Genomic DNA, 18,958 nt, shown 5'->3' on the forward strand with positions numbered 1-18,958 from the left:
AGTAATATGTGACACATCAAATTCAAACCAGTCATTCAACAGTGAGGACAGCTTCCTCATCTTGCTGTATCCTGGACACCAGCCATGGTTTTCAGCACCAGGATAAGGGAGATATTCTCCATGCTAACATGGAGAATATTTGCAGTGGGTTTAAAGTACCAATCCCTTTCCACATTAAAGATACATACATCTCTACTGACTGACAGGCATTTAGTCCAGTGGCTGTTTGTCTTATCTCTGCTTCTTATTTACTTATATCCCAGCTCAGTCACTTAGATAATTTTCTTACAAATTTAAAACACCAGGGGTGCCTGAAATATCGAACTTTTATTGTCTGTCCTTTGTTGTTGAATTTATGAGAGATAAAATAAAAAAAGCAAACTCAGTCAAGCCATGAAGCAAAGAGAGACATCAGTTACAAAGATTACATCACTGGCTGATTTTGTCTTCCCAAAACCAGAGCATATTCTATTGAGTTTGATGTGCCAGGACCAGAAATTGGGAAACATATCAAAACAAATATTTAAAAAGCAAATACACAATGTTGCACTGAGATAGGATTGTTTAAAATATAAACAGCTATGCAAATAGGAAACACATTGCCTGGAATACATGACATGCAATGCACAGTAACCAGCAAAAGGAAAATTGGGGAGTTGGGTCCGCAGTTGCTGCTTTGGCATCGTGCAGCTGTACCCTTTCCACATGAACTAAAGGTCTGGCCCAGATGTGAGAACAGATAAGGTGTGACTGTTCTTGGGCAGTATTGGAAACCTACAGTGCCCAAGGAAAACTGCTGGTCTGCATTTGCTGTTTCTTTCTTGCCTTGTTTATTTATTTTTTTTTCATTAATTATGATTTCTTCTCTCTGCCCAACAAGATTCCCTGGGCTCCAGCTGAAGCACAGGCTGAGTTCCACAGTGCATCCATCCAGCCAGTCAGAACAACAGGACCTGCCATCATTACATTAACCCTGACTTCAGGCTAGTGGCATTGCTGTTCTCCTGGAAAAATTGGCACATGAAAAGAGCTGGAAAAGTTAAAGCTACACAACCCTTCTCTCTGTGCCATTCCTTTGGATTTAACGCTCTCTACTGTGTCGGTGGAAAGCTCCAAAAGAAAGTAAACACAATTCTTTAGGCTCTATAAATAAGGAAGGTGTTGGGCATTGTGGAATGAACAGGAGGAAACCAGGAGGAAAAATTACAGGGTGTTTTCAGCTGCAGCTTCGCTGGAACTATGGCTTGTGAGCACAGCACAGGTGACTGTCTCAGACAGAAATGTGGATGTTCAAGCCTGATTTGACTGGATTATCACTGAGAGCCCAAGACAAGAGCTGCTATAAAGCCACTGTGCTCCTTTCCTGTGCTGCCTACCTCTGTAGCTGCTCCCAGCTGCCAGGCTGAAAGCGGATTCACAACCGTGGTCAACCTCACTCTGTAGTGAGGTTTTATATCTGCATATACCAAAGTCAGCTCAAGAAATGAACACTGCTTCTCTGACTGTGTGAACAACGTGGTACATGTGCATTAAAGGAAGTTGACAAGTTGATGTCACTAAGCTCTTTGAATTATGTTGGTGCCAAGAAAAGGGCAGCACAAAGTTAAACATGAGGCTGTAGCAAGGATCAGACAAAATTCATCCACCCCTCGCACAGCTGAGTTGAGCAACAAATGAACACACTCAGCAAGGAGAGTAAACAACGATAGTCAGTTCAAAGGAGACTTGGATCCATGTTTGTGGAAGAAACCAGAAGCTGCAGCCACCAATTGAACTTGTTAGTTCACAGTGGTGATGGATTGGTGGATTAGATTTTTTCCGGGTTAATAAGGGCAGGCCTCAATGGGTCAGTAAGTTTCTCACTTGTATATTCTAGTGTTAAGTAAACTAACATTAGACAGTCAAAGCAGGGAAAAAAAAAAACAAAAACAAAATTAAAAAAAAACCACCAAAAAACAACCAAAAAATGTGATTAGGATCTTTTGTTCCTTAATACCTGCTTTCCCTTGCCATGAGGTTGATGTGCTGAAGTGTGGATTCTGCAGCAAAGCCTGAATGTAAAACAGTGAAAGGGTGAAGCATTTAGTTTTGACCTAAGCACATTTGGGTGGTATAATGATGAAAGACAAGAAGTGAAAGTTTAAATGAAAAGCAAGGGAACAACTGAGAAATGTGAAAGCCCAAGGTCTCCACCTTTCTCCCTTCTTTTCTGAGTAATGATAAAACAAGTCACAAAGAACATGACACCATTCAAAAGAAACATGTCCCCCCGTGCATCAGGGGAATCCATTTATTTTACTGGAATCTTGCCTGACTGTAAATGGACAGAGTGTGAAATCAAAGCAGAACTGCAGCAGAAGATTCTCAAGAGAGACCAAAAAGGGAGAACATGCAGAAATAATATACCCAAGAGTGTTGGAGCACCCCAAAATTCAGACCTCAAGACATACATCCTTGCATCCTCCTCGGAGACAGGCCAGCAGTAAGTGTGGAAAGGAGGAGAATGAGGAAAGCAGCTTTCAGGTAGGCAAAAACCAGCAGAAGGTGCATCCTCTGGCACAGGGAGTGAAGAGAAAATAGGCACAAAAGGGGAAGGGCTGAAATTTCTCTCTGGTACAGAAGGAATAGCAGGTGGTAGACAGTAGCCAGAGACTTAGATGATGAAAAAGTAAGTCCAGGCTGATTTTCAGGGAGAGGGGCGCTGTGTTTGGTTCTTCAGTGGCAGAATCTGCCCCTAAATTGAAGATTGACACCCAGTAAAGGTAAACAAAACTTTTGTAACTGAAACCAGCTGCAGTCCTGTGTAACACAAATGGACAAAACAGAGTGCATGGCTCACAGCAGTGTGAAACTGAAGGGATTTTCAGAGCTCCACCCAGAGCCAACACTTATCTAATCTGTTCTTAAAAGATTCCAGAGAAGAATTTTCTTAAAATTTTCTCTTAGCAGAACTGCCCCTCATATTGGGAAGGCTTTCAGAACATGAAATTTTTTTCTATTAAAATCAGAGAGCAATGATACTTTACTTTCAAAGTAGTCCAGAATTTTACAACTACAATCTAATCACCCAATCAGCTTTATTTTAAAGACTTTGTATTACAGGAGGAAGCTCTGTCTTAAAAAAAAAAAAAAAAAAACACTCTGTAAAAAGTAACTAGATTCAGTAACCACGCTTCCACAGTTGATTCCAATTTTCTGTAACAAGGAAAGTGTTCCTGGAAATATGATTCTTATTGTTACTTAATGTTGATGAGTTACTCAACCAAAACTAATTAGTTTGAGAATGGAAAAGTTGTACATGTGAGTTAGGCACGGTCTCTGGAAAAAACGCTGTTGTACATTAGCCCTCCTTTATGGAATAAATGCAGGAAAGGCAAATAATCTATTTCTGGAGTCTGCAAAATGCAGCCAGGTACTACTGTGCCTTTACCTTTGCACCCTCTATTAATACAAGGAGAGAAGTGTAATTGCAGTGATTTTTTAAAGAGCAGACAGCAAGAACAAAATAATTACTTCCCAGTTTCAGAGAGGCCTTTGAAAGGTTTATGAAATGTAGGTAATTTCCAACTTGTCTTTCTTCAGTCTAGGCACCACAGGGCTGATCTATTCAAGTGATTTATGTCAGCAGGTAGCAACAGCCAATTCAGACTGTTACCTGCTCTGGCCTTGATCACACCATTGACTCAGTTCTATTTCAACAAAACAGGTAATCACCTCAGGATATTCTGCAGTTTGTCAAATTATGGTGAAGAGGCATGAAACTAGGCAACAGCTACTAGATATTTAGTAAACTATACTCCTGTAGTAAAGATGCATTGTCAGCCCTCAAAAACAAACCAGTGATCCACATCTCAGAACAGAAAAGCAGAATAATTCCCCAAGTAATTGATGTATCTATTCAGTTTAGTGTATAAAGAATTATGATTATGAAGAAATCTTAGACAAAAATAATCTGCTCTTCTAAGTGTTACATACTACTGCTTGATCTTTCATATGTAAAATTCCTTCCTATTAAGTTGATAAAGTGAAGTAAATAAATGTCAGCCTGCCTGGACAGTGGGCAGAGATGCACCAGGATCTGATACAGCAATCTTAAAATAAATTTTTATATAACTGAGTATAAATGCACTCGGGAAGGCCTTTATTTCACTTCATTAACCACAGAGGGTGCCTAACCTGAGCAGTTTTAAATGAACTGCTAAGTGTAGAGTGAAGGACCCATCTAAATTTACCAAAGTAGAAAAAAAAAATAATTAGGGAGAAAAAAACCCCAAAACACCACCAACAAAACCACACTTAGTGGGAAAGTTTTGTGGAAAACCCAAAAGCTGTAGTTAGGTCATCAAGACTGATCAGGTTAATTCCTGTACAGTGCCAGCAATGAAGAGATGGTTTAACTCAGAACAGTTTATTGAATGTAAAAACATCATGGGAACTGCAAGGAGACGTTTTATAAACGGCAAAACTTGCCACAGGCAAAGTCATCAATCGGCAGCCTGACCCCATCCAGGGACAGCTACACCCCAGAGGGAGACGTGATTCAATAAGTTCTGAGTCACCAAACTATTGTTACAGCTATTCCTGCTGGACCAAAGATTTTCCATTTGTGGGTTTTCCATGTTTCAGCAGGTTTGAAAGGTATTGTTTTCATGGCAACATTCTACAAGGGCCAAGGGGAGCAGCACTCCTATCCGCTCTCGCTGCAAGGAAGGAGAGAAGAGAATTTTAAAAAAAAAGAAAAAAAATCCCAAAAAGATCTGGACTGGTTTGGCTAAATGTAAGCATGGTTGAATTATATTACATCACTGAATCATTGGGAATTGTTAATCAAAGCACAGCTTCCCCCAAACAAGCAAGAGAGATCCCTGAAGCCACAGCTCTGTCTCTTCGAACACCAACTCCAACATGAAGCACCAGCACTGCTTGAGGTAGGAGTGAACACAAATTTAAAGTCCCTGAGATTAGCATTTCATCCAGCAATAACAGTAATAGAGGAACACCAGGTCTGAAACATGTAAACAAGGGTAATGTCCAAGCAGGGAAAACTGGTGAGGATCAAAAGTCACAGAAATGAATCCTTTTGCATCAGAAACTAATAGGATACAGGCAGAGAAAGAGGCCTGCACATCCAACTGGCACTGAACTTGGAATCTGGAGACTTTTGAAAATGCTGAGTGTCCAAACCCAAGCTCAAAATGAATTGAAGAAATTTAATTCAAGAACTTCAAACAAACAAAGTACAGATTCTCATATTTTTAATTTGTGCAAATGCAGAAAAACACCGTGAAATTAATCTGTTCTGCACTGGGTGGTACCCAAGTCCCCAGAGCTTTAAGCACTTTATGACCAGTCTTTCTGTAAATTATAGAAATTCAGCTCACAGTTGGCTGACAGGTGTCCTATTTTCTGACTGAAAAATTAATTAGGGATGAAGGAAAGAAGGAAGAGTTGAGACTCAAAATAAAATAAAAGAAGTAAATAAGCAAATAAATTGTTTTTGCAGAAATTTACAGAAAAATAGAAGTAAATCACAAAAACAATATCCAATGTTTGCCTTTTCTTTCCTTCCACAAGGGCCACATAGAGTTTAGAGTATAAACTCACCTATGCTAACAAAATAGTAAACTCAATGGAAGTGAAGGAAATGTCCTACAAAAATAAACAGCACTGGACACATCCTCAGCTGGTGTGAATTGAGGATGCAATGCTGGCTTCAGGAAAGGTTCTGATTTGCAGTAGATGTGAGTGTGTGCAAGAGGGAGATCCCAACTAAAATAATAATGGCCATAGTGGACCTCTAAAATTTTTTACTATTCCTCTAGTAGGTATGTATAAAGGATGGCATTTTTGGTCTATGCTGATGCAAAACTAATGGTCAGCAACAGAACTGATAGATTCAAAACTAAAACTCACAGATCAAATTCCTCCCTCAGTTACACTCCATTAACTGAAATGATAAATGTTCTGGGTTTGAAATCCTCATGCTGTCTGGCACACATAATCCTGCTCATTGTCCCTCTGAAAAGTACCAAGCATTGCAGAAAAATATACCAAAAAAAAGACCAAATTTCTGCTAAATGCAGCATAAGAGGGTGAGACAGAGATAACCTCTCCTGAGGCCACACTGGCAGTTCCAATAGAAAATTTGAAAGCTTAAATTGAAAGTGGGGAAAAAAAATCAAAGTGTTTTATCAGACAAAAAAGCAAACTAAATGAGCCCAATTACCTCTTGATTTTCACATGGCTGCATCATGTGCAGCAAAGCCTGTCAAGTAACCAGGTGACAATAAGAAATCAGGATAATCAAATCCAGTGAATTGAATAATCAAGATAACCAGTCCAAGCTCCATCACACTTGAGCAGGTGAAGAGGTGGCAGTGAGGGCTCAGAGTGCTGCACTGGGGTTTCCCACGAGCTGCTCAGTGCACAAGGAGGATGGAGGACCAGGGTTTAAACATGCACAGGGAAGCCAAAGGAGCAACACAATCAGCTCTGGCACAAATAACCAATGTTTCCCAAGATCTCTTCATTCCAGAAAAGGACCTGAAGCAACTCAGATCTGAGAAAAGAGGACTAACCAGTAGAACTGTGGAAGCACAAAACTGTGAAGTCCCATGGTCACACACAAAGAGGCAAAAGTCTCATCCAGTCAAAACACCTCTTCTTTACAGTGTGTATAAGTTTTAATCACAAGTCATGCCAGGACATAAACACACAACTGAAAGAGAAATCTGTTGTTTAAACAGCTCTTGAAAGTGGCTGAGAATATGATTAGAAGTGTTGGGATGTTTACACTTTCTTCCAGTGCAATTGTGCAGTCAGACACAAACCATGGGTGATACCTGTGTGACACCTCCCATTCATCCTATCCAGCTCATTCTCTTCTGCTAAAGGAAATTTGTTTTCTGCATGGCACAATGGTGTAATTCAGAGCTGGCACAACATTCTGACTATGGGTTTTGCTGATAAGTTTAAAACACAAAACACGCTCCAATTAACACATCAGTGCTTCAAATATGCCCTTCTGAGATGGGGAGCATTTAATTTTGACTGCAGTCAGTTTCAAGAATGAACAGCTGGAAAACTTGTATTCCCTGAGATTCTTTTAATGCAGAGTTGCTTGTTTGCCTTTTTTATTAAACTCATTGATTTACATTTTTTTATATAGTTGTATAGTAGCTGTGCATAACAAAGCAACTAAAAGCTTGTCAGATGGTGCAGGATACAGATAAATTTTGAAGTATTATATTGGAATTTATTACAAATATTTCTATTTATTATATTATTTATATGGTTTTATTATTTTTATTATTTATATAATTTAATATTTTATTTTTATTTTATTTCTTTATTTTTATTTTTAATCATTTTTTAAAATAATTATTGAAATGCTGATATAAATAAAGATTTATGAAAGAAAAGCTCTACTCATCTACCAGGAGAGATATATTTAAGTTTAGGTCCCACCTAGAGATGTGAATTTGGATTTAGTGTGTTTATCATATAGGGCCACCAAGAAAGAAGAGCAGGTGAGAACTGCAGCCTTGCCCCTCACCAACCCGCTCTGCTCAAGGCCTAAAGTTGGTCACTATGAGTAACCTCCCTGTGCCAAATTTAAAGGACTTTCACCCTCCTCAGATGAGGTGCATCTGAACTGACACCAATACCAAGCTGGAGAAAAAAGCTGGCTAATATCCTCCACATCCTGATCTTGCAGCAATGAAACAAATGTACACACAGAAGGGTACAGGATCAAGGCATACAGCTGAAAGTTAGAAAAACACATTTTTCTTTTTCCCCTCCTTTCCTAAAAATAAAATAAAATAAAAAAATCAGTACTTCAGTGTACTGAGAGGACTGTTAGGGGTAAACATTCCCATTTTGCTCACAGTTTCAAGACTGGAACCAAACTTCTCCATCCAACGGGGGAGTTTTCTTCCAATGACCACAAAATGAGAAGTGTTATTTTGTAGAGAGCTCCTGTGGAAGCCAGGAGCCCTGCCAGGCTGGCAGGCTCAGTGCTGAGGACAGATTACACTCCCTCTCCTCCAGCCCATCGGGATCAGCACTGATAAGCAAACATGAGAGGACCCATGCCAGGCTCTGACAGAACCACTCCACTGCAATTAACTCCTTCCCTCAATACACAGCAGTTTGGATGAATCAGCAAATACCAGGGAGGGAGAAGAAAGAAGAGACAGAAAATGTTTTGACAGAACTTCTGTATATAAGTAAAACCACATGACACTGCATGACCAAGCTATTTATGTGATTATCTAATGATCCTGTGCATCAAAAAGTTTCAAAGACTCCTTCAGGAAAAATGCTCTGCTGTAAATAAAACGAATACAGCTTTACTTAAAGCTATTTTATTTAGAGGGGCAGAAAAGATACCTAGAGTCTTTGCATTATGTCAAACCAATTTATTTTTCCCCTTCCCCTAAAAAAAATACTGTAGAACTAATTGGTTCATCAAGGTTGCTGTGGACCACACAGCATTTACATTTTTTGCAGGAGCACATTACCCCTCATGGGATGCCCTTTCCAAACCACAGATTTGTGTCTGTCTGTAAAGCCCTCAGTGTCCAAACTCCTCACTGTGAGCCTGGGGAGCCACACCATGAATTCAACACAGGTTGGACTCTGTTACCACTCTGAGACACCTCAGTGACCCAAGGCAAAGGACAAAGTGATCATTGTAAGCTTTTGACACTTATGCCTACAAACCTGCACCCAAGTTTAGTCCTCTTCAGACACAGAGGTCAGAATTATGTCATCAGCATACAACTACAAGGTAAGGAGCATTTTGCCAGGGCAGAAAACAAGCTACCCCAGCAAATATATTGGGCCTGAACACAGGCTTCTAAATGAGCCAGAAGAAAGTAAAATTTTCCTTTGACTTATTGAATTGATCATTTTCTTGTACACACAAGGACAAGACATGACAAGGACAAGACAAGCCACGTAACCTCAATTGACAGAATAATTTATCCATGTGTTAATTTCATGGCCCCTTTGGTTGCCCTTTGTCTTGGGGGATGAAAGCAAATATATGGCAGGGAGGGGGCACTGCCATCAATATTCACTGCAGTTTCATGTGCTAGGTCACATAGCATTCCCAGGCTGAAAAGAAGGCTCTGCTGCTAAGAATTCATAAAACAAGTTGAAGATAGTGTGCAGTTATAATACAAGAAGTTGTCAGTCAAAACTTACAGTGTGTTCCAATTTTATTTTTTCTTTTAGAATAACCAAAAAAGCTGGAAGGTCTCCAACTGTGTCATTCTGTTATGGAGGAAAAGAGTTTTTGCAGGGCTCACATTCATTTGATTCAAAACAAGCCCCCAGAATTTACTTTCTCCCAGGAGTATGAGCTCTTTTAATTTACTAAGCTTACTTACATGGCAAAGGATTTGCTATTACACATCCCACACAAAAAAAGAAAAAAACTATCAGCCTATCTCAGCTGCTTAGGTTTGTAGTACAGATTGCTGCACTTATTGAGTTCCCAAGCTTGGGAAGCAGGCTTGCTCAGGAAAACGTGGCAGCACGTGTTTCATTCCAAGCATGTGCTCCCCAAGTCCCCCTGCACTCATACACAGGACTGACAGAAGATTTCAGGGTAGACTTGTGTGCTCCTCTGAATCCAGGCCAGAGGTACTTGAACAGTTCCATAAAGTCATTTTATGTGCTCCTGTGATGAGAAAAGTATTTCCTTACTAAGTATCAGGCTGTCTTTGTCTATGCCTACAGGTATGCTGCAGATGAAGTGACAAAATTTGCAGCAACTGCCATGTTAACTAAGGCAGAGACATGTAGTGCCAGGCATATTTAATGTTTTCTGGAATGCAGCAGCAGTTTTCCATGCATTCGTAACTAGAGCAGAAGAATGCTCAATGTCCACAGGCTGCAGGAACACCCAGTCACCCAGTATGGATTTTAGGCTCCACATGGGTACAGAGAGCTTCACTTGTGGAGTTCAGGGCTGTAAGTAATCAAAATATACCAATAAGATTCTAGATGTAACTCACATACCAGCAAACCCCAGAATTTACACAGCCAAATCGACTCACTCCAGATTTACACCAGTATGAGGGCAGTACAAAATATCTGCCATTCTAGCTGATCCTGCTTATTTGTCAGAATTTTGGCATTCAGAGGAAGACAAACCCTAATACACTAAAACACATGTGCTGCATGGGCATACACATAGGCAAATAAAATTAGAGAAGAACCTAATATTTCTCAGCAGGAGTTTAATCAGATGTAGACGTTCTTGCAAACCAATCTGAAAGAGCTGCAGTACTAATTCACAAAGGCTGAGTGGAAACTGCAACATGCCTGCCTTTCAGTGAAGCCTTTCACAGAATATCTCAAAATGCTCAGGCTAAATTCAAAGTGGACGCCTCCCCAAAAGCAGCCCACACACATCAGCTGCAATGTGTTACAGAGGGCCACAAGAAATAGCAAAAAGTAGGGGAACTAAAGCAAGACCCATGATCTAATTGGTTTTAGCATGTTTCTTACTAGCAAGGAAGAAGGAACAAGAAGGTTCTTAGTGAGATCACCAGATGAGTGATGTTAATTCAGAACACCAGTAAGCAGAGAGAAAAAAAATACTAACCAAAGACAATTAATGAATCCCTCTCTTCTTGCAATGCTAAAACTTTTAAAGTTCAAGGCACTTACTAGCATGTAGAGCTGAGTTGCTGCCACAAACAGCCTCTCCAACTCCATTTCCCTCCTTTCCCCATCCCCCTTCCTTCTCCTGTGCTTAGCCTGGAGCATTCTGGTTATCTCAGCGGTGTAAATCATACTGCACAGCCCAGGACTCACCATGAATGGAGTTATTTTGGCTCTCCTATTCCTGTTTCACACCCCACACACAGAAAACCAGAGGTGGCTGTGAAGGAGACTGACAAGGTTACACATCAGAGCTTCTGGGAGCTCTGGGAGCCTGCACTCACACTGGTTTCATATCCAGAGCACAGAATGAGGTGAATAATTCTCACCTCATAGGCAGAGTGTTTACTGCCTCAGAAATTCGCATCATGGTATGTGTGATGTTTATCCCTGCCCTTGCCACCCTCACCACCTTCTGTTCCGGGAGCAGGCAGCCAACACCTCATTCTGTGGAGGCACCAAAATTGCAGTGCCTTGTCATGTTTCCTTCTGCTGAGGGAGGGACATGGACCTCTTATCCCTCCTTCTCTATGCACACCACTGCTCAGAGAGAGCTCTTGCTCGTCCTGCAAAGATGGCATTCAACTCCCAAGGCTGCACAAGGCCTTGTGCCACACTTCCAAACCTAAAACTTCTCCAGCTCCAGCTAGTTCTGGGTAGTCAGGAGGGCAGAGGGACGTGGCTGCCTTGGAGATTCAGAAACACTGTCGTGGCTGGGGATCTGCCTGTGGAATTGTCCTCCCTCGTTTCTTACTCATAAGAGCACCTGGGCAGGGATGAGCAGGCTTTGACACACAAAGGAAAATAGGCCAACAATGCCACCAACCTGTCTTACATTGGCAAACATCGTGGCTAACATTGACAAAGAGACATTTTTACTACTGCACAGAGACAGGACAGCAAAAAACCTCATCTTGTTGGCACACACAAACACAAACCCCCACACACACAAACACACAAACACCCACACACACACAAACACACAAACACCCACACACACACACACAAACACACAAACACAAACACGCTCACAAGCACACGCAAGAACGATGAAAAATTTTTTGAAGAACATGAGGTCTTGTTGTTAAGCGAGCTGTGAATGTTTCCAAAAAGCCTAAACTCCAGAAAATAGCAGCACATTGCTGAAGAATTTTTAAGGGATTTAGGCTGATCTGATAATTGCTTGGTAAGACAAAAGCAGAAACAGCTTACAGAAATAAAGGACATGGGTCTGAAGGAAGTTTCAAAGAATTATCTTTAATTTTTAAGATAATATGGCATACACTACAAAGAATAAAAAAACACTGACTGCAAGATAAAAACAGCAAAAGATCTTCTGTCAGGAAAGCACATTTACACAGCCTTTCAAAGCACAAAAAGAAGCCAGAATTCTGTGTTTCAAAGAGTCGGTCTGCACGTTTGTTCCAAGCTCTAACAAGCCACCCAACTCAGAGTGATTTCAATTTCACATACTCCAAAGTCAGGAGCATGATGTGAACACAGATAACTTGAACTTTCATTTTTCCACTCCAAACTCTGTAGATGAAGCAGCCAGGACACGCATAACATAGACGAAACACTGATTTGTGCAAGAACTGCAGCTCTGGTCCTGTCAATATAGTCAAAACCATTTAAATCGGAGTTGGATGAATCGAGCAAAAGTACATCTGTGAACATTTTCTGGCCTGTTGAAAAGCTTGTGCTCATCCCTTCCACATCAGTGTTCTGCACATATCCCACCCCCACATTCAGGCAGCAGGAGTGGCCTCTGCCTCAGATGGCCCCGTTTGACCAACAAATCCCTGAAGGCTGAGCGAGTACAACTGAGAAAGCATCACCTTATGCCTATTATCTTCCTTTGGCACAGCTGTCAGGGACAGAGCACTCTGAGCTGAGCCAACCTACTTCTACACACAGTCATGCTGGTAAGAGGGAAGCAAGTATTAGTTTTATGAGAAGGGGTTATGCATAGCATCAAGCTCCCTGCTTGCACACACACCAGAACACATCCCAGCAGGAAACAGGAACAACATCTGATCCTTTATCCCAGACTGAATAGATACAAAATCTTCCTCTGAATATGGACAGAATTAAAAATCTACGCATCCCTAAAACAGTCCATACGCAAACATGAACTCTACACACTTCAGAAAACCCAAATCCTTAACCTTGTGATTCCACTAACAGGAAATGTTAATGCATATATGGAAATTTATTTGCCCCGCTTTGGCTTTGTATGCACGGTAAGGAAAAATCAGAGCCTGAGAATGATTAGTGTGCTCAGAGAGCCCTGTGAGCAGCCAGGGGCTCTGTCATGCAGCCCTGTGTGCAATGTACCCAGGCACTTACACACAGGATACACGTGGGCAGCGTTAATGGGAGACCCTGGCTGAGGTTAAAGGCTGGGAAGATGAACACGTGTGCTACCCCAGAGCACTGTGTCACAGCACATGCAGGGCATCACTGAGCACTTCAGCACTGCTCTTTTTTATTAACCACAGCAATATGTTCTACGTCAGAACTCTTATTTTTTCAATACTTATTAAGCAGGAGAAAAATTAATAAATCAGATGGTAGACTAATGTGTTCAGTAAAACTCTGAGCAAAGCTTGTGCAATATTTTAGCAAATATTTACTGCGGACATAGAGAATCCCACATTAGGTTTGTGATCAGCTGTATTCACCATTCTCTATAAATGAAACGTACACTTCAATTAGAAACTGGTGAAGAATAAATACATACAAAACATGGACAAGGCAAGGACTCTAAACTCATTGAACACACAACCTGTTTTTCCACTAGAAGCATTTTAATTACATTTTGCAGATGTTTTTTTCAATCTTTTGCCATAGCATATGAAATTAATTTTTGAGGGGAGGGAATGCAAGAGGAGCTTTTCTATATTTACATGTTAAATAGTATTTGCTGGTCTAGGCAAAATGCATTCTGCTATTCCAGGGAGGCACTTCCCAGGGATACTATACTCCAGTTCCCAGGTCTGAAGGATTCAGAAGCAACAGCATTCCACTAGGGTGGGTATATGCATACACAAATTAGTCCTTTGTCTTAAATTCAGGGTCTCTGTGTAGGATGAATTCCCATTCTTGTTGCACCAAAGCAGAAGCAAAAGCCAAAAATGTTCATTTTTCACTCTCATTTTAAAGTTTATAAGATTTCTCCAAAATTTAGAAAATATATATTCCAGCAACAAATGGATTAGAAGAAAACAAAAGAAAGAAAATTCTTTTTTCTTTACCTATTTTAAGCAATACTCTGATTTATTGTGAAGGTAACGGTTGAACAAGATAAATGTGTAGATCTTCACTTGAGATCTTGGCAGCAGAGACAGTCCGGTTCATTTTGCAGAGTATTTTGGTTTAAAGAGTTCAAAGAACACTTTCTTCTTCAAAGTCAAATTTCACCACCACTGGCCGGGTCATGTTCAACTTCTTATTTCGATTCCTATCCTCGATGAACTCCTGGTAAGGATCTTGCTTTGAAACTGCTTTCTTCGAGCGTACATAACCAAAAAAGACAGTTAATGCCAGGAAAGAGTAAAACAACATGACAAAGAGGATGAAGAAATAGGCGTTGTCATATGGTTTGTATTGTGGCTCTTTTTGTTCTGTAGCGTTTTTCCTTGTGTCCAGGTTCCTTTCCAGAAGTTGCAGAACACATTGCAAGATGAGAGAAGCTAAAGCTGTTTGGTTCATTTTGGGGAGTTAAAAAGCATGTCAGAAAATAGAGGGGAGTGAGCATCGAGGGGCCCCAAGTGATGCTTCATTGAAGTGGGACTCTGTCCACCAGCTCTGGCAGGGTTGGATCTGGCCTGGAACCATTTCCTCTTTTGGTAAGGAATGCTGTTAAGCACTTATTGGGTCTCAGTCATTTGATAATGAGGCATTTGGCTGATAAGCCTGCCTTGTCTGTGAAGTCTGTGAATAATAACAATAATAGAACAATAACAAATCCCTGAGACACACATCTGCCAGGCAGTTTAGAATGTGTGATTTTATTTTTTATTCCCCTACCCTCACAATATTTGGACAACAAATCTGCTCAGGTTACTAGGTGAAATGACTTCAAAAGCACCAGCGTGATGTGATGGAGGGTTAGGGGGAAGAAGAAAAAAACCACGGTGTTTCAGTCAGCTGTTATCTACAAGCTGAGCATGAAAACTTAAATTTGAACTCAAATTTGACAGCCCTGGAGCTTCAGCATAAAGTTGAAACTTTTAATGTGTTTGCATTAAGCATTAGGACTGGTGGTCTGTAGCTGTGTGCTGCCAAAAATACGTGCCACACTGGAAATATGCAATATCCAAACAGAAAAGAATTGCTTATAAAGTCATTCTGGAATATGAAACCTTTGACTGCCACTGACAAGTGGACTATACTGAATATTTTCAGACAAGGAGCAGGGAGGTTAAGTCTTCTCCAGTGTGGTTTGTCACAGGTCATGTCTACTTGCATAATAATAGCAGAGCAGTGCTCCGTGGATTCCTGCTTCCTATTGTGTTTTACAGGCTGGGTCACTCTAAAGTAAATTGTTGTTTTACAAAGTAGTGAAACCTTATCTTGCTACAAAAAAAAAACGTCCTTACTGCCACAAACGACAATACCAGCTGTTTCTTTCTGTGATCTGAATTCTGGGGAATAAGCACCATGACTTTGAAGTGGAGAGCACATCACCAGACTAGCAGTTTGCCAACTCTGCACTGTTTCTTTAGGCCTGACCCCCTGAACTGATTGTATGATGACTAATTCACATGCTAAGATTGCAGTATATCGGTATCACTAAACAGCCTGCATTTGTCATTAAGGGTTTCTTGTAAAAAGGAAGATGAAAGTGAAGTCTGTAATTTTATATGAGCAGCAGACTACGGTATAAGTGCATTTAGAATATGCAACTTCTAGAAGAAATGCTCTGCTCCACATTTTAACTATTTGTTTTAAAATCAGCCTTAAAAAAAAAACAAAAAAAAAAAAAAACCAGAAAGAAAAAAGATTTAAAATTCCAATAAAGAGCAATGCCAAATCCTGTTCTGGGGCCAAGTTATAGGAGAGATCTCATTTACCTATTCTTCTGGCTAAAGGAGAAGAGATTCAGGGGACTTAATCTTGCTTTGAGGGGACAGAAGAAAATTTTTATCAGCAGTCTAACTACAAAGAAAATACATGCATTAAACTAGTATAAAATCTTCAGGGGAACTATGCCCAATATATATTCATGTAACTGGAAAATGATTTTTATTTAGGTTTTGCAACTTTTCCACGACTCTGTAAATTCTTATTGTTTGTTTGATTTTTAAAAAATTTGCCTCAGTAAAAGAAGCCTGCAATTCTACATAAATTAAGTTGGACACATGCTAATCCATGTAAATTTCTTGCCTGCTTGAGAAACACATGACCTCTGTCGGCCAGTTTCTGGGGCTTTTGAGATTGGAAAAATAAAATTTAAAAAAAAATTAAAGGAGGTTTTGAGAAGTAGGACACCACAAGCAAGTCAAGAATTGAGTGACAAAAATCACACCAGTGAAGTCACAGTGGCAGTTTTGGGTGTGCAATGAACAAGGAATGCTGTGCTTCACCTTGCCTGTATTAAAATGTAACTTCAGCCTGATTCTTGACATGCAGACTCATTATCTCCTAGAAATAAGTGTTTTAGCTCATCTTATGCTATGCAGTGTGCTGGCATCCTCACATGTCTAAGCAGTTTTTTAGTGCTCAATGAAAGGCACAAAAAACCTTCTTTCTCCAGCATTCAGTCAGAGCCACATCAGCCTAAGCCTGGAAGATAAATTACTGTGTTAACACTGGGCCATGCTTGTGTGGGCTTCATCCCACAGGTACCTCACAAACCCAGAATCCTGGCCCAACAAGCTCAGTGTGACACATTTCCTTTCAGACACACTGTGACATGCCCAGGTCACCCAGGGGAGAGGCACTCGAGGCCAGAGCACTCCATCCTTAGCAAAACTGATGCTGCATTTCAGCAGCTCCCACGTGGCTGCTCACAGAGCTCTCTCCACACCGCCTGAGAGAGGCTGATGCACCGAGGAAGACTTACTTGGGGCAGGAATGGTGTCCTTGCAGGAAAGGTTTAAAGGGTTTGCATCCACACAGCACAGCTCATCCCCTCATGGGCTCATGGGCAAAGCACAGAGCTCACCTGTGCTGCCCTGCTTGGCCCCTCCTGAAGTGTTCTTGCCCAAACACACCTCCACCAGGAGTCAGAGGACGTGATCCAACCCCTGCCAAAGGCAGATGTTTGTTCATCCTCCTGCTCATCTAAAGTAGATGAGTAGATGAGTAGTAGTCTGGTCTCATTTTAACTTGGGGTGTTCCCAGACACAGCGTTGAACACATCAGTGTTCTGCTAGGTTACACAAACAAACATTGCTTCTAAAGTTGCTTTTTCTCTCCTTTTTTTCACCCTCCCCCAAACAGTTAAAAGTACATAATGGTGCTTTGAACAAGATCCTAAAGACCTATTTCCATAAAGTGGTCCAATTCTTTTTAGAGATGTAAGTACATGAAATTCTTCAAATGCAGGGGGACAATGAGTGAAGATTAAAAAGAAAGTAAAAGATTAAAAGGAAAAGACCATAAGAAAAACTCAAAGGGAGGGAAAAGATCAAAAAAGGGGATTAACCATGTTACTTGTTGTTTTTCAGAAATTAAAGAAGTATGGAGGATAAGGCATTTGTTTCCTTTTGGCCCTAGAAAAATGCCAATTATGGTAGCTAAATTGCCAGGATCACATATCAGTATGCTTTGGAAATGTGAGAAATGGATGGGAAATATAAACACAGGGCAATAGCTTACAGTTATGTTATGAATTAAGCCACAAAAATATCAAGATTTAGTCACTGAACAAGCTGCCAAAGTTAATCTTTCCTGATGAACTTGAGCAGAATCAGAATAGAAGTAACAGAACTGTAGTTTCACAGATCAAAATTGCCTTGTTCACTCATCTTTGCTATCTCTGGATCCTCACACACCTAAAATTTCCACTAAAAATCAAAGGAAAATGGGTGCACATGGGCATAAGATTGAGTTCCTTATCTATTTTGTATATTCTTTTTAGGAGTTTTTATTTTTTATACTTAACAGTAAAAAAAATTAAATACTCCAAGTTCTTCTTTGGCAAGAGCACTTGTGATATTATCCACACTAGTAGAGATTATATTTTCCTGTAGATGGGAGGTGGAGAAAATGCTTCCTTCCAGATCCTTCAAATATCTGGCATTTATATAGCCCTTTATGAATAAGGATTACAAAATTCCACAAGACTGATGCATGCCTAAACCCCAGAAATTATTTACCAGAATCTACAGGGTTATTTTAGCCAAACCAAGTAACTCAAAGGTTTTGGTCCTCAGTGAGGCAGAGCAGGCCAGCCCTGCACCCTGTGCCTGTCCCCAGGGTCAGCAGCTGGCTGGGACAGCCTGGCCACCAGCACGATGGGCACACCTCCCACCTGAGCCTCCTTCAGGATGGGCACACACCTCCCACCTGAGCCTCCTTCAGGATGGGCACACACCTCCCAGCTGAGCCTCCTTCAGGATGGGCACAGGCCTCCCACCTGATGATCCTTCAGGATGGGCACACACCTCCCACCTGAGCCTCCTTCAGGATGGGCACACACCTCCCACCTGATGATCCTTCAGGATGGGCACACACCTCCCACCTGATGATCCTTCAGGATGGGCACACACCTCCCACCTGATGATCCTTCAGGATGGGCACACACCTCCCACCAGAGCCTCCTTCGCTGCCTCAGCACTGGCAGGCACAGTCTGGATCATGAGTGGGTCAGATAAAATGCTCTGAAGCCAAAGCCAGCCTAAGGTGAAGGCTCACAGGAGCTGTCTGCCCTGGCAAGTGCTGTGACCAAGCAAATCCCCAGGAGATGCTGTTCCCCACCATATCCCATGGCTGCTCACATGCAGATCACCTGGGACCTCTGCAGCACTGGCACAGCCCTGCCATGGCTCAGGGGCACTAAAGGGAGGGGGATTTAATTTTGCACAGTGCTCCATGCACCAGGAGCCAACTCCAGAAATGGCACATGCTGTTCCCAACCATTCTCAAAGGATAGACTGAGCTCCAGCCAAAGGCAGCACCTCTGGGAAATCCTCTGCCCTGGCTGCTTCCCTCTGCCACCCCTTGCTGACCCCACACATGAGAAAAACGCACTTTTAGGGGTACTGAGGTGCCACAGCACCATGTCCCCTCCCACCCACCCTACACCTTCCCTGGAACAGCAACACCA

Source organism: Cyanistes caeruleus, chromosome 10 (genome assembly GCF_971803275.1).
Source record: "Cyanistes caeruleus chromosome 10, bCyaCae1.hap1.1, whole genome shotgun sequence".
NCBI classification, from domain to species: Eukaryota; Metazoa; Chordata; class Aves; order Passeriformes; family Paridae; genus Cyanistes; species Cyanistes caeruleus.